The sequence below is a fragment of the Felis catus genome, assembly GCF_018350175.1.
Source record: "Felis catus isolate Fca126 chromosome A2 unlocalized genomic scaffold, F.catus_Fca126_mat1.0 chrA2_random_Un_scaffold_38, whole genome shotgun sequence".
Taxonomy (NCBI): domain Eukaryota; kingdom Metazoa; phylum Chordata; class Mammalia; order Carnivora; family Felidae; genus Felis; species Felis catus.
Genome location: NW_025408498.1, coordinates 423,834 through 441,005, shown reverse-complemented (window position 1 = coordinate 441,005; position 17,172 = coordinate 423,834). Strand labels below are relative to the sequence as shown.

Genomic DNA, 17,172 nt, shown 5'->3' with positions numbered 1-17,172 from the left:
CTATCTAAAAGGTTGGGACAGAAGCATTTGTAAGCTTAAGATTTCTAACATACTTTTACCTAAGGTCCACCAAGCACTTAAATCTCGTTTGAGGAAAGAAAAAAAAAATGGCTATTTTTATTGTTTGTGGAAGCATGGGAAGATTATATTAAATTGGCCTTCAGTCAGACAGTCTTTAGAAAAAGTGAATCCAAATTAACATCCTAGAGAACTAGGAAAGAACCTAGTTAGCTTTCTGGCCTCACCAGTTACACATGACCTGTGATCCCACCTCAAACTGACCTGTAAAGAGGAGAGACCCTTTTAGCAGGTCTTTTCCCACCACTTCTTTTTTCAGGAATGCAAACTCCTCCATCAAGAGTTCAACATGCTCCTCATGCAAGACCTTTCCTGTCATGACAAAAATGGGAGTAAAAAAGGCAGTCATCATCAGTCATGTATAGATGTGCATCCCAGAGTCTAGGTCTGTCTTCTACCAGCACAGAAGGACACAGCGACTGCAGAACCACCTGGGGTACCACTATACCCTTACACACCCCACCTGGAGGTGATGTCAGTTCTCAACTTACAACAGAAATGAAAAGTCTAAGAAAGCAACATGATATCTACCTGCCCCAAAGGCAAGATGAGATCTGGGAAGTATCTGAGCTGAGTGCTAACTTCTCTTCTAGCCAGAATGGGGCAGTGCAGCATAAAAATCTAAGAAACAAGGAGAAGAAAAGGAATTTTGAGGACTAAAGAGAAGCTAAAATTAGACTCTTTATTTCAAAAACTGGAAGAACCAAGTGACTTTTTCAAATTACCCAGGTTGGAGGGTGGATAGATAATATTCGTAACTAAAATTTTGGATTATAAAAGAAAGCTGTTAAAATTTTTTGCTCTGGTGGCTTTTTCTTATCTAGGTTAGAAGATTCATAAAATACCAGAACTGGTTCCCCTTCTTCAATAGTTCTTTATTTTCAACTAATCCCACATGACTATTTTTTTTTTAATATATATTCCTTCCATATTACTAACCTCTCTAGGTACACAAAACAAAACAAAACAAAACTCAGGAAAAACTTAAAGTACAAGAAAGCTCTTTTTGTTCAAATATGTTTTTGTTCAGTATTTCCCTTTTATTTTTATTTATTTATTTTTATATCTCTCTGGCTTTTTTACTACTTGTTACAAGTTTGTGCCCTTAAACATTATGAATCTTACCCCTCACACATCCTATTCCCTGGTGGTAATCACCATTTCACTGGCTATTTTTTTTATAGGTTTGACTTTCTAGATTCCACAAATTAGTGATAATCATACAGTACTTGTCTTTCTCTGACTTATCGCACTTAGCATAATGTGCTCAAGGTTTATCTGTGTTGTTGCAAATGGCAGGATATCCTCCTTTCCCACTGCTGAATAATATTCCAGTTTATATATGTATCACACCTTTTTTTTTTTTAACATTCATCTGTTGATGGGCATTTGGGTTGCTTCCATGTCTTGGTTATTGTGAATAACCAATGCTACAATGAACATGGGGTGTGCAGTTATCCCTTCAATGCACTGATTTCAATTCCTTCAGATATATACCCAGGAGTAGGTTTCTGGATCATCTGACAGTTCTGTTTTTAATTTTTTGAAGACCCGTCATACTGTTTTCCATTTTGGATATGCCAGTTTACATTCCAACCAAGAGTACATCAGAGTTCCTTTTTCCCCACATCCTTATCAACATTTGTTACCTCATTGTTTGAAAATAGCTACCACATCTACTACAAAGCTGTAATCATCAAGACAGCATGGTATTGGCACAAAAGCAGACACATAGACCAATGGAATAGAATAGAAACTCCAGAACTAGACCCACAAACGTATGGCCAACTCATCTTTGACAAAGCAGGAAAGAACATCCAATGGAAAAAAGACAGCCTCTTTAACAAAAGGTGCTGGAGAACTGGACAGCAACATGCAGAAGGTTGAAACTAGACCACTTTCTCACACCATTCACAAAAATAAACTCAAAATGGATAAAGGACCTAAATGTGAGACAGGAAACCATCAAAACCTTAGAGGAGAAAGCAGGAAAAGACCTCTCTGACCTCAGCCGTAGCAATCTCTTACTCGACACATCCCCAAAGGCAAGGGAATTAAAAGCAAAAGTGAATTACTGGGACCTTATGAAGATAAAAAGCTTCTGCACAGCCAAGGAAACAACCAACAAAACTAAAAGGCAACCAACGGAATGGGAAAAGATATTCGCAAATGACATATCGGACAAAGGGCTAGTATCCAAAATCTATAAAGAGCTCACCAAACTCCACACCCGAAAAACAAATAACCCAGTGAAGAAATGGGCAGAAAACATGAATAGACACTTCTCTGAAGAAGACATCCGGATGGCCAACAGGCACATGAAAAGATGTTCAGCGTCGCTCCTTATCAGGGAAATACAAATCAAAACCACACTCAGGTATCACCTCACGCCAGTCAGAGTGGCCAAAATGAACAAATCAGGAGACTATAGACGCTGGAGAGGATGTGGAGAAATGGGAACCCTCTTGCACTGTTGGTGGGAATGCAAATTGGTGCAGCCGCTCTGGAAAGCAGTGTGGAGGTTCCTCAGAAAATTAAAAATAGACCTACCCTATGACCCAGCAATAGCACTGCTAGGAATTTATCCAAGAGATACAGGAGTACTGATGCATAGGGCCACTTGTACCCCAATGTTCATAGCAGCACTCTCAACAATAGCCAAATTATGGAAAGAGCCTAAATGTCCATCAACTGATGAATGGATAAAGAAATTGTGGTTTATATACACAATGGAATTCTACGTGGCAATGAGAAAAAATGAAATATGGCCTTTTGTAGCAACGTGGATGGAACTGGAGAGTGTGATGCTAAGTGAAATAAGCCATACAGAGAAAGACAGATACCATATGGTTTCACTCTTATGTGGATCCTGAGAAACTTAACAGGAACCCATGGGGGAGGGGAAGGGAAAAAAAAAAAAGAGGTTAGAGTGGGAGAGAGCCAAAGCATAAGAGACTGTTAAAAACTGAGAGCAAACTGAGAGTTGATGGGGGGTGGGAGGGAGGAGAGGGTGGGTGATGGGTATTGAGGAGGGCACCTTTTGGGATGAGCACTGGGTGTTGTATGGAAACCAATTTGTCAATAAATTTCATATTAAAAAAATAAATAAATAAATAAAAGAGGAAAAAAAAGTGAAAATAGCTACCATAATAGGTGTGAGGTGATATCTCATTGTGGTTTTGGTATGCCTGATGATTAGTGACTGTGAACTCCTCTTCATACATCTGTTGACATACCTGTTTGTATATCTTCTTTGGAAATATGTCTCTTAAATTCCTCTGCCAAATTTCTAATTGGATTGTTTGCTTTTCCCCTATTAGCTGTGTGAGTTCTTTATATTTTAGATATTAACCCCTTATGACATATATAGTTTGCAAATATTTTTTCCCATTCTATAGGTTGCCATTTCAGTTTACTGAATATTTCCTTTACTGTGTAGAAGCTCTTTAGTTTGATGTGTTTATGTTTATTTTAGCTTTCTTTGCCTGTGAAGTTGGTGTCTTATCCAAGCTAACACTGCTAAAAACAAAGTCAAGGATTTTCCCCCTATGTTTTCTTTTAGGAGTTTTACAGTGTCAGATAAGTCTCTTTTTCTTATGATTTCATATGTCTCTGATACATTTCAAGACAATTTCTGTGACTGATGTAAGACAGGAGTCCAGTTTCATTCTTTTACATGTGCATATCCAGTTTTCCTAACACCACTGATTGAAGAGACTACCATTTTCCCACTGTATGTTCTTGGTGCCCTTGTCAAATATTAGTTAACCACATATGCATGGGTTTATGTTTGAGCTCTCTATACTGTTCCACTGGTCTACGTGCCTGATTTTATGCCAGTGCCACACTGTTTTGATTCCTATACCTTGGTATCATAAATTGTAATTTAGGAAGTGTGATGCTTCCAGATTTATTCTTCATTCTCAAGATTGTTTTTGGTATTGAGGGTCTCTTATGGTTCCACACACATTTCAAAATGGTTTTACTATTTCTGTAAAAATAATGCCATTGGAATTTTGCTAGGGATTGCACTGGATCCATAAATTGCTTTACAAAGTATGAACTTTAAAAATATCTATGCTTCCAATCCAAGAACATGAGGTACCTTTCCAATTAGTTGTGTCTTCTTCAATCTGTTTTTAAAAATTTTTTATTTAAATTTCAGTTAGTTAACATACAGTGTATTGTTAGTTTCATTATACTGTATGTTTCAGGTGTACAATTTAGTAATTCAACACTTAACATGTAACACATGGTGCTCAATTACAAGTATACTCCTTAATCCTCAATACCTATTTAACCCATTCCCACCCCCACCCCCCACTTCTCCTCTGGTAACCATGTGTTTGTTCTCTATAGCTAAAAGTGTGTGTTTGGTTTACCTCCCTTTCTCTTTTTTTCCCCTATGATCATTTGTTTTGTTTCTTAAATTCCACATATGAATGGAATTATATGGTATTTGTCTTTTTCTGACTGACTTACTTCACTTAGCATAAACCTCTCTAGCTCCATCCACGTCCTTTTTTGCAAGATTTCATTCTTTTTATGGCTGACTAATATTCCATTGTATATAAATATACCACATTTTCTTTATCCATTCATCAGTCAAAGAACCTTTGGGTCATTTCCATAATTTGGGTATTGTAGATGCTGCTGCTATAAACATTCGGGGTACATGTATCCCTTTGAATTCGTATTTTTGTATTCTTGGGGTAAATATCTATTAGTGCAATTGCTGGATCTTCATTAATCCCTTTCATCAATGTCTTACAGTTTTCAGTGTACATGTCTTTCACCTCCTTGGTTAAATTTATTCCTAAGTATTTTATTGTTTTTAATGGTACTACAAATGGGATTGCTTTATTTCTCTTTCAGATAATTTGTTAGTATATAGAAACACAAATGATTTCTGCACGCTAATTTTGTATCTGCAACTTTACTTGCTTATTAGTTCGAACAGTTTTTTGGTGGAGTCTTTAGGGTATTCTGCATGTAAGAGCATGTCATCTGCAGAGACAATTTTACTTTTTCTTTCTGATTTGGATGCCTTTTATTTCTCTTTCTTGCCTACTTGCTCTATGACTTCCAGTACTACATTAAACAGAACACAGTGGTAAGAGTGGGCATCCTTGTCTTGTTCCTGATCTTGGAGGAAAAGCTTTCAGTGTTTCACCACGAAGTATGAGGTTAGCTGTGGGCTTTTCAATATTTTATTATACTGAGAAACATCCCATCTAAACCTAATTTGTTCAGATTTGTTTTATCATAAAAGAATTGCCAAATACTTTTTCTGCACCTATGGAGATGATGATATATTTATCCTTCATTATGTTAATGATTTACATACCCTGAATGATGCTTGCATCCCAGGGAGGAACATCATTAAATCCTCGTGTATGATCCTGTTAATGTGTTCTAGAATTTGGCACTAGTATTTTGGTGAAGATTCTGCATCTATGTCCATTATGGATATTGACCTGTAATTTTCTTTTCTCTTAATGTTCTTGTCTTGGATCATGGTATTTTGGTAATGCTGGCCTTGTAAAATGAGTTTGAAAGTGTTCTTTCCTCTTCAATTTTCTGTAAGAGTTTGAGAAGGATTGGTAACAATTCTTTACATGTTTGGTAGAATTCACCTGTGAAGCCATCTCATCCCGGACATTTATATGTTGGGATTTATTATTATTTATTATTGTCATCATCATCATCTAATCCCTTCCTCATTGTTGGTCTGTTCCATTTTTCTATTACTTCATGATTAAATCTTGGTAAATTACATTTCTATGCATCTATCCATTTCTTCTAAGTTATCTAATTTTTTGGCATAAAATTGTTCATAGTAGTCTCTTATGATCCTTTGTATTTCTGCGGTATCAGTTATATTACTCCCTCACTTATTCCAGTCATCTTTTTTTTTTCCTGGTAAGTGCAGCTAAAGGTTTGTCAATTTTGTATTTCTATTCAAAAAACCAACTCAGTTTCATTTATCGCTTCCATCATCTTTCTAGTCTCTATTTCATTTATTTCTGCTCTAATCTTTATTATTTTCTTCTGCTTTGTTCATTTTCTACTTCCTTGAAATGTAAAATTAGGTTGTTTGAGATCTTTCTCTTTTCTTAATATAAGTATTTACCGCTATAAATCTTCCTCTTAGAAATGTTTTTGCTAGATGCAATAATTTTTGGTATGTTTGTTTCCATTTTCATTCATCTCAAGATTTTTTTTTAAATTTCCCTTTCGATTTCTTCTTTTGACCCACTGTTTTTTCAGAAGTGTGCGGTTTACATATTTATGAATTTTCCAGCTTTCCTATTATTCGCTTTTTTACCATATCATGTGCTCAAATACTTGATAAGATTTCACTCTTATTAAATTTGTTAAGAGTTGTTTGTGGCCTAACATATGATCTATCCTGAAGAATGTTCCACGTTCCATTCTTGAGAAGAATGTATATTCTGTTGTTGGTGGTTGAAATGCTCTGTATTCTGTACATGTCTATTGGGTCCATTTGGTCTAAGTGTAATTCAAATCCATTATTTCCATATTATATTTCTATGTGGATGATTTATCCATTGTTGAAAGCAGGGTATTGAAATCCTCTATTATTGCATTGCTATCTACTTTTGTCTTCAGATCTATAAACTATTTAATGTATCTAGGTGTTCCAATACTGGATGTCTATATATATATATATATATATATATATATATATATATATATTTCTTAATGTTTATGTTTATTTTTGAGACAGAGAAAGACACAGCATGAGCTGGGGAGGGGCAGAGAGAGAGGGAGACACAGAGTACAAAGCAGGCTCCAGGCTCTGAGCTGTGAGCACAGAGCCCGACACAGGGGTCAAACTCGTCAAGTGCAAGATCACGACCTGACCCGACGTCTGAAGCTCAACCAACTGAGCCACCCAGGTGCCCCTATTGGATGCCTAAAAATTTACTATTGTTACAACCTCTCAGTGAATTGATCCCTTTATCTTCTTTATCTCTTGCTGCAGCTTTTCACTTAAAGTCTATTTTGTCTAATATCAGTATAGCTACTCCAGCTTCTTTTGGTTTCTATTTGCATAGAATATTTTTCCATCCTTTTAGTTTTGGTCTATGAGTGTTCTTATAGGCACCATATACTTGGATTTTTTTTTTTTTGTAACTCATCGAGCCACCCTATGTCTTTTAGTGGAGAATGTAAGCCATTTACATCATTGATAGGTAACACTTCTGTCTTTTAACCTATGTGCTAGAGTTCACTATTGCAATATTCAGAAAATTAACTATATACTTATATATTTACCTTTAACAGTGAATTTTATACTTCCATATATTTTCATGTTACTAATTCACATCCTTTCAGCTTGAAGAACTCCCTTTAGCATTTCTTATAAGGCAGATCTAATGATGATAAATTACCCCAGCTTTTATTTGCTTGGGAAAGACGTTATCTCTCCTTCATTTCTAAAGTTTGTGATGGATAGTTCTGAAGTATTCTTGGTTGATTGTGTTTTTCTTTGAGCACATGGAAGGCCTGTTGGGCCTTCTGCTGAGAAGTCTGCTGACAGCTGTATCAGGATTCCCTTGTATGTGGTGAGTCTTTTTTCTCTTGCTGCTTTTAGAATTCTTTGATTTTTTTGAGAGCTTGACTACAATGTGATCTCTTTGGATTAAATCATTTTGGGGACACTTGAGCTTCATGTTCCTGGATGACTGCATCTCTCCCTAGTTTTGGCAAGTTTTTAGCCATTATTTCTTCAAATAAGTTTTCCCTGTCTTTTGCTCTCCTTTCTCCTTCTGGGACTCCATAATGTGAATATTGTTTCAATTGACGTTGTCCCATAATTCACATACACTTTCTTTGCTCTTTTTCAATTTAATTTCTTTTTTCCCACTGATTGGATAATATCAAGAGACCTGTCTTCACATTCATAGATTCTTTCTTCTACCTGATTGGGCCTGTTGTTGAAGCTCTCTACTGAATTTTTCATTTCATTCACTCATATGCTTAAGCTCCAAAATGTATTCGTCTTATGATTTCTCATTTTGTTCATACATTGTTTTCCTGAGTTTGTTTATTGTTCTCTTGAATCATGCTGAGCTTCCTTCAAATAGTTTTTTAGAATTTTCAGGTAACTTGTGGATTTCCACTTCTTTTGTGTCAGTTATTAGAAAATTATTGTGTTCCTGATAATGTCATGCTTGGTTTTTTTTCCTATTTCTGATGGCTTTTGCATTGATGTCTGTGTATTTGAAGCAGTCACCTCAATATCTTTCAGCAATGTTTTGCGGTTTGTCATATATAGTTTTTATTATCATGAGGTAGTTTCCTTCTATTTATTGTTAGTTTGTTGAATGCTTTTATCATTAAAGGGTGTTGAATTTGGTCAAATGCATTTTTCTGCAACAATTGAGATGATCATGTGGGTTTTGTCCTTCATTCTTTTAATGTGGTGTATCACATTCTTTGTTTTCATATGTTGACCCAATTCTTGCATCCCAGGAATAAATCCCACTTGGTCCTGCTGAATCTAGGCTGCTAACATTCTGATGAGAATTTCTGCATCTGCAGAAACCAGATATACTGGTCTTTACTTTTCTTGTAGTTAACTTTGTCTGGCTTTGGTATCAGGCAATGCTGGCCTCGTATAAGTCTGGAAGTGTTCTTTCCTCTTTAATTTTTTGGAAAGTTTTGAGTAGAATTGTTGTTACTTCTATAAATGTTTGGTAGTATTTTCCAGTGAAGCCATCTGATCCTGGGTTTTTCTAGTTAGGAAGTTACTGTTTCAGTCTTCTTACTAGTTATAGGTATGTACAGAATTTATGATTCAGTTGGTATTTTGTCTGTTTTTAGGAACTTATCCACTTACTCTATGTTATCCAGTTGTTGGAGTATACTTGTTCATAGTAGTCTCCTGTAATACATTTATTTCTGTAGCATGTCATAATGTCTCCTTTACACTTCTGAGTTTGTTTATTTGAATCTTTTTTTCCTAGTTAATCTAGCTAAGAGTTTGTCAATTTTTTAAATCTTTTCAAAAGATTTTAGTTTCTTTGAAATTTTCTATTTATTTTATTTATTTATTTATTTATTTATTTATTTATTTATTTATTTATTTATTACTATTCTAATCTTTATTGTTTTCCTTTTTTTTCCTGCTAACTTTTGATTTAGTGCAGTCTTCTAGTTCCTTGAGGTGTAAAGTTACGTTGTTGACTTGAGATCTTCCTTCTTGTTTAATGTGTTTACCACCATAAATATCCTTCTTTGTACTGTTTTTACTATATCCCATATATTTTGGTATGCTGCATTTTCACTTTCATTTTCTCAAGATATTTCTAATCACTCTTGTGATTTTTCCCTTCACCCATTGGCTAACTAACAGTATACTGTTTAATTTTCATGTATTTGTGGATTTTCCAGTTTTTCTTCTGCTGTTGATTTCTAGTTTCATTCCATTGTGTTCTGAAAAGACACTTAGCATGATTTCAATCTTTTTAAACTTGTTAAGACTTATTGTGGCCTACATATAGTCTATCCTGGAGAACAATCTATGTGTGCTTGAGAAGAATGTGTATTCTGCTATTATTGGATGAAGTATTCTCTATATGTCTGTTCAATTGGTGTTGTCCAAGTCCTCTGTTTCATATATTGACCTTCTGGCTGGTTTTCCTATCCATTACTCAAAGTGGAGTACTGAAGTCTCCTACTATTATTGTGTCCCTTCAACAATGTTTGCTTCATACATTTGGGAGCTCTAATGTTAGGTGAACTGACCCTTTTATCATTATATAATGTCCTTCTTCATCTCTTATGACACTTTTTGATTTAAAGCCTATTTTGTTTGATAAATTTATGTCTTCTTGCTCTTTTGGTTACTATTTACATGGAATATCTTTTTCCATCCTTTTAGTGCATATGTGTCTTTAGATCTGAAGTCTCTTGTAGACAGTATACAGTTGGACGTTGTTTTTGTTTTGTTTTAATCCACTGAGCCAATCTAAGTCTTTTGATTAAGGAGTTTCACCATTTACATTTGAAGTAATCACTGACAGAAAAAAAAACTTCTGCTGCCATTTTGTTAACTGTTGTCTATAAATTCTTGCAGTATTTTGTCCTTCTTTTCCTCTCTTACTGCCTTCTTTTGTGTTTTGTTGATTTTTTTTTTTTTTTTTGGTGACATGTTTTGATTCCTTTCTCATTTCCTTTTGCACATCTCATGTGGTTACTGTGGGAATTAAATAAAGCTTCTAATTATAGTAATCTAACTTAAACTAATAAAAACTTCAACTGCATACAAAAACTTTATTCCTTTACATTTCCAACCTCCCACTTTATTTTACTCATATCACAAATTATATTTATATTGTATATCCATTAACATATATTTATAGTTATTTCTTATGCTCTGTCTTTCCAATTTCACACTAGAATTAAAAATGATTGGGGTGCCTGGGTAGCTGAGTCAGTTAAATGTCCAACTTCGGCCCAGGTCATAATCTCATGGTCCATGAGTTTGAGCCGCACACAGGCTCTGTGCTGACTGCTCACAGTCTGGAACCTGCTTCGGATTCTGTGTCTCCCTCTCTCTCTGCCCCTCCCCTGCTCATGCTCTTGCTCTCTCTCTCAAAAATAAACATTAAAAAAATTGTTTGATGATTTATGAACCCACAAAATACTACAGGATTCTATATTTCTTTTTATGTTTCCCTTTAGAGTACTTTTTATTTTCATATGATTAATTGCTGTTTAAAATCCTTTTGCTTCAGTTTAAATGACTCCCTTTAGCATTGTTTGTAGAATAAGTCTAGTAGTGATTAATTCCCTCAGTTGCTGTTTTTCCAGGAAAGTCTTAATTTCACCTTCATTTCTGAAGAACAGTCTTGATGAATATAGTACTCTTGATTGGCAGTTGTATTTCTTTCAACAAATTGAATATATCATCCAACTCCCTCTGGCCTACAAGGTTGCTGAGAATTCTGCTGATAAGCTTATTAAGAGCTCCTTGAGAAGTCACTTTTCTCTTGCCTTTTTCAAGATTCTGCCTTTATGGTCTTTACAGTGTGATTATGTGTCTTGGTGTGGATCTCTGGAATTACTCTAGTTGGAGTTCATTAAGTGTCTTCAATTTGTATTCCATTTCCTTCCTCAAATTTGGGAAGTGTTCAGCCATGATTATTCCAAATAAGCTCACTGCTCCCTTCTGGGACTTGTATAATACATATATTGATCTGTTTGATGGTGTACCATAAATCCCTTAAGCTTTCTTCACTTTTCTTCATTCTTTTTCTTTTTGCCCCTTTGACTCAAATTTCAAATGACCCATCTTCAAATGTACCAATTCTTTCACTTGATCAAGTTTGCTGTTGAACCCTTGCACATTTTTCAATTCAGTCATTTTATTCTTCATCTCTAGAATTTTTTTGTTTTTTATAGTTTACAGCTCTTTGTTGATATATTCATTTTGTTCCTGCACTGTTTTCCTGATTTTATTCACTTGTCTGTGTCCTCTTTTAGCTATCTTTTAGAGTTACTTTGAATTCTTTATCAGATAATTCATAGGTCTCTATTTCTTTAGGATTAGTTTTTGGAGATTAATTTTGTTCCTTTAAGAGGCCAATTTTTCCTTGTTTTTTTTTTTAATTTTTTTTCAACGTTTATTTATTTTTGGGGGGACAGAGAGAGACAGAGCATGAACGGGGGAGGGGCAGAGAGAGAGGGAGTCACAGAATCGGAAACAGGCTCCAGGCTCTGAGCTATCAGCCCAGAGCCTGACGCGGGACTCGAACTCACGGGCCGCGAGATCGTGACCTGGCTGAAGTCGGACGCTTAACCGACTGCGCCACCCAGGCGCCCTCCTTGTTTCTTTTTATGCCTTGTGATCGTTTGTTGAGATCTGAATATTTGGAAAAACAGCCACTTCTCTCAGTCTTTACAGACTGACTTTTTATAAGGAAAGACCTTCTCCAGACAGGCTAGCAATTCTCAAATCTTTCCTGGGGATGTATCTTCTCTGGGATTATGTGTATAATTTCCAAGTGAAAGAGGTTTGCCCCTGTTCTCAAAAACTTAATATCTTGTTCACCCTGGTTTCTTTATGCAGTACTGCAGTCTCTCTGTTGCTATAACAAATCATAGAGTTTGCCTTGTTCTTGGCAGCCTCTAATCTCGCATCTAAAGTGCGCTACTGCTTCCTTCAGAACCCCAAGTCAAGAGAGATAGAAACCAGTCTCTCAAGCAGCCCTTGCAAAACCAGAACACTAGATGCAGGTTCCACTCTTCTTTTTTCCCCCAAGGGAGAAGCTAAGACTTGGGAGTTTTGTCCTGATCACACCCTGTTGTGCCAGGGTGAAGCCGAGCAAATGCAATGAACCTTCTTACCGGCTTCAACGCAGCTCTTCTTGGCTTTGTGTATGCCTGGGTGACTACAACCACTTAAAATTGTTTCTGGAATTCTCACAAAGGCAATATGGTCTATATATTGCTCTTAAGTCAGTGTCTCCACGGCAGAATGAGGTCCTAGTGCTTCCTATTCCACCGTCTTGCTGACATTACTCCCAAATTATCCTTAACTTTTACCATACAAAATGATATTGCATTTAGGTATTCCAAGTTGAATAAAATTATTACTTCCCTGGGCTACAATGTAAATGTTATAGTTACATTTTCAACTCATTTTCAGCAGATTAATGTTACCTAGTTGTGAACATATGGCAATGTGGGCTCCTCAAAAGCAAGGGTCATCTTTTTATTATCTCTACTGTTAATAAGTACGGTATCTCATACATAATAACTATTGTGTAAAAACTGCTTAATGAACGCTCTGAGTTATAAATACTTGCCTAGAGAAAAAAGTGTCAGTTTCATTGCTAAGAACGTTTTTCTTTTTAAAAGCCATTAATGATCTAAACGTATCCACCCAGATTGTGCTTGCTAATGGAGATAATACCAAGGCTCTAATATAACACTTATCCTTAGTTTTTAAAAAACTAAGCTTATTATTTTTAATTAACTAAAGTCCATACTTTGTTCAGATTTCCTTAGTTTACACCTAATGTGCTTTTTCTGTTTCCAGATACCACATCACATTTAGTTATCATATCTCCTTAGGCTCCTCTTGGGTTAGAAAGTTTCTTAAACTTCCTTTGTTTTTTAATGACTTTGACAGTTCTGAAGAGTATTGGCCAGGAATTTTGTAGAATGCCCCTCAACTGGGATTTTTCTGATGTTATTCTCATGATCACACTGGGGTTATGGTTAGGGGAGGAAAACTACAGAGGTAATGAACCATTCTCATCATATCATATCAAGAATACATCCTATTATCATAACTTACCACTGTTGATGTTACTTTTGATCAACTAGCTAAGGTAGTGTTTGGTTTCTCTAGTGTAAAGTGTACTCTTTTCCCCTCCTTTCTATATTTACACTTTGGAAGGAAGTCACTATGTGCAGGATATTACCTTTCTGAGAAAACTTAGCCTGTTATTTTGTAGCATGTTCCACATTCTAGTTTGCTTGATTTTTTACAGTGTCATTTAATTTGCTCCTTTATCCTTGCATGTCCTGTAAGTCTCAATTATATGATTGACACTGTATACATCACATCAGATGATATGTATCATCAGAGTGACCCATATCAGCAATCATTCGGTTAGGATGAAAACACCAGAGCTCTTCATTGTAAAGGCACATTTTTTTTTTTTCTTTCCTTTGCAGTTAGCAAGAAATCTATGGTGTATGCTTTGGTGTCTTGTTCTTTGTCCATGGATATCTGTGCTATAAGAAAATAATATACAAAGGTGATGGCCTCAAAGCTCCTCTTACAGCAGTAATTCTCTATCTCCTCATTCAAACACCTCCTGAAGGTCTACTCAGTTCTAGGCACTGCTTAGCTTCTGTGGCGATGGGCTCTGTCCTTCAGCAGCACATCCCAGTGCTACAGAGTGCTACAAGAGTTTCAATAAAGTCTGACCAGTCTACACTGGTGATAAGCACAAGGTGCTTTCTTTGGTGATTTTCATGCAAATCACCTGCACCTGGCGCAAATCAGCTGCAGCCTCACAAGGCTCCACCTTGAAATTGTCTTTCACACAGGCCAACACAGGAAAGGCTGTGTCAGCGTGAGGGGAAGATGAGGGAAAACTTTGCACCAGCAAGAGAAGCACTCATTTTTCTCCCTGTTTGATCAGATCCTGGGGAGCTCAGCATTCATGGCCACCTGCCCCCCGACCCTTCCCCCACAGGCCTGGGCACGACAGGCTTTAGGCCACTGTTGGGGGAAGGGTGACCAAAAGTCAGGAAGCCCTGGGCATTCAGGATGACACCTGCCTGCAAAATCTCCACGCACTGAACATCTGGGTTCCTGCTTCTACACTGTGGGTTCCGAGAGCAGGACCACGGTGCCCCTCGTAGCCTCTTGGGGGAGGTGCACAAGGGTCCCAGGATTGAGGCAAGGGCAGGTCCAAAGGATACCATCCCACCTTCCCCTTTAGGCCCAGCTGAGAGTTCACAGCAGGAGGTGAACAGGGTTCCAGGCACACCTCATTCTTCCCTTGAGTTCCTCCACGACTGCACCTTGGATGAGATTTGTGCAATCCAAATCAGCCTTTGGAGGGAACAAAGCCATGTCTTGAAAACAAAGCCAAACAACTATTCTGAAGACACTAGAAGCATCTGGGCAATTTTATGGTCATCAGCAGAGCACTTCTGGGGTCTGATTTGCCTATGTCTTGATTGCGCCTCTAGGTACTGTCTTACTTTTCCATATATATACATATACATATACATATGTATATGTATATATATTTACATAATTAATTGCTCTAGTAACGAACCCTCTAGCTTCATTGCCCTCTTTTAGTTTCTCTCGGTCTTTTTTCTTGCTACCATTCTCCTTTCAGCATGGATTGGGTCATTATTATGGCTGAACTGCCAGAATCTTTGTCCCTTTCATAGGCTTCATGGGGTAGTGCATCTTCGTGAGATCTGCGAGATCATTTTGCTGTCCATTTGTGTGGTATTTGTGGTGTACTCTCCTATGATCCTGTTGCCAAAGATTGATTCTAGAGCTGCTTTCCGTTAAGTGGGCTGGGTTGTTGGTACACTACTAAGAAAGAATGAGTTCAGCGGTAAGTATATTTTGCCATGAAGCCTTTGGCTTGCCTCCTATGTCTTCCCATTATGTCTTACTTGAACATTCAGGACACTCTGTTCTATAGGCGTGATCTGACTGGCTCTATCAGAACCCTCCTGTGGACCTTGTCATATGCAGATAAGATAAGCCAAGAGAGTCACATTGAGTTTTCAGTGGCATTAAAATCTTTTGACAAGGGCTCCTGGTAACCCACAAATCCTCACAACAGTTGTGGAGATGTGTAATGTAATGTATATATTTTTCAAACTGTAAATGGGGTACCTAGGTGGTTCAGTCCGTTGAGTGTTTGACCTTGGCTCAGGTGGTGATCTTGCGGTTTGTGTGTTGGAGCAACCGAGTTGGGTACTGTGCTGGGCCTGGAGCATGCTTCAGATTCTGTGTCTCCCTCTCTCTCTGCCCCTCCCCTGTTCGTGCTCTGTCCATCTGTCTGTCTCTCTCAAAAATAAAACGTTAAAAAAAAAACCCTGAAATTGAGGTCAATGTATTTATTGTAATTCTATTTCACATTAGCATTCTTTATCTCATCTAGTTAAACTTGTCAACATCTGTTTGGGTGGTGTCTCAGTCCGCTCGGCCTGCTCTAACAAAATCGAACACAGAAATTTCTTTCTTATGGCTCTGAGGGCCAGGAAGTCTAAGATCAAGGCCCCAGCATGGTTGAGTCCTATGAGGGCCATCTTCTCGATTCATAGCCAAACACCTTAGGGCTGTGTCCTCACTTGGTAGAAGGAGCAAGGGGTCTCTGTGGCGTCTCTTTTACAAGAGCACTAATCCCATTCATGAGGACCTTATGGTCTAATCAACTTCCAGAGGTCCACCCGCTAATACCATCACATCAGGCATCAGGATTCCAACATATGGATTTTGAGGGGAAATGAACATATGGATGTTAGCAGATGATGACATGACCATGTGTTGTAGCATCTCCACTTTGTGTGCCTTGGCTGGGAGTCTTTGAGGAAATTACTGAAGCTCTCATTGACTCAGTTGATTCACTTGTAAAAGGAGAAGTGCCTTAGTGTTGTGGGAGGCCATGGGAAAGTCCCCCACTTGAACCTTAACTCTTTGTGTTGGCTGGATCAACAGATTGTGAACTTGGCTCTAAGCAGGCCCTCTGGCATGTTGATTTCTTAACAGATGCACAGTGGCTCTGAGGGGATGAAGACTTGGCAGTCTAGTCAGCGACTAACCTGGATGCGGCAGGTTCCTGAAAGTACCACATGATCTCTGCTTGTTTCCCTCCTCTCTTCCTTTGCCATTTGAACACCCACCATACATGAAGAGGCTCAGGTGATTGATGTCTGAGAACAGGATGCTGACTGTTCCCTCAGGTAAGAGTTAAGTGCCAGACCTGGGCAAACCATTTTGAGTACCTCCTAGCTCATGTATTTTAATTGCCTCTTTGTGGAGTGTAAACCTCTTAGACCTTAACCTAGAGGTCCATGGTGCAGAAAAGCTTAGCAGATGGAGGGGAAAATGGAAACAGAGTTGGATATAGATGTTAGCCTCAGGGGAAAGAATGTGGTTTGAGTTGGGAAATGAGGAGGTGGGTAAAGGGAAGGTGCAGATATGTATCGGGTGGCCCTCCTGCCGTCTCACTCCCTCTCTCTCCATAGTAAAGAAACATGAACAAATAGAACGTTCCCCAGGGCAGGTGCTGGCCCCGGTCACAGCCATTCATTCGCTTTGTAATTAACTTGACGGTGTTACTTTAGCATTATTGAATATTTGAGTATTATTATTTGAGGAGCACTGGGTTCATGTACAGCCACCTCCCTGGGAAACCAGCTTTGCAAAAGCTTCCTGGGTCTCTTCAGGGGTGAAAGGGAGGTGATCACCTTGGGAGGAGACACCTGCCAGTCCCTGTCCCACTGGCCTGGTCTCTGGAGCCCTCTGCCTGACTCCCGGCTGTCAGGCTGGCGGGCAGTCGGTCAGAG

The 17,172-nt window shown here is 37.8% G+C and overlaps 1 protein-coding gene across 1 annotated transcript in view; it reads left to right on the top strand.

Annotated features, from left to right (window-relative positions):
* The first annotated feature begins 11,895 nt into the window (after positions 1-11,895).
* Positions 11,896-17,172, top strand: part of LOC123383556 (ral guanine nucleotide dissociation stimulator-like) — a 230,220-nt gene continuing 224,943 nt past the window's right edge. The window contains exon 1 of the mRNA XM_045051450.1: positions 11,896-16,566. The gene's annotated coding sequence lies outside the window, so the exon portion shown is untranslated. The remainder of the gene's footprint in view (positions 16,567-17,172) is intronic.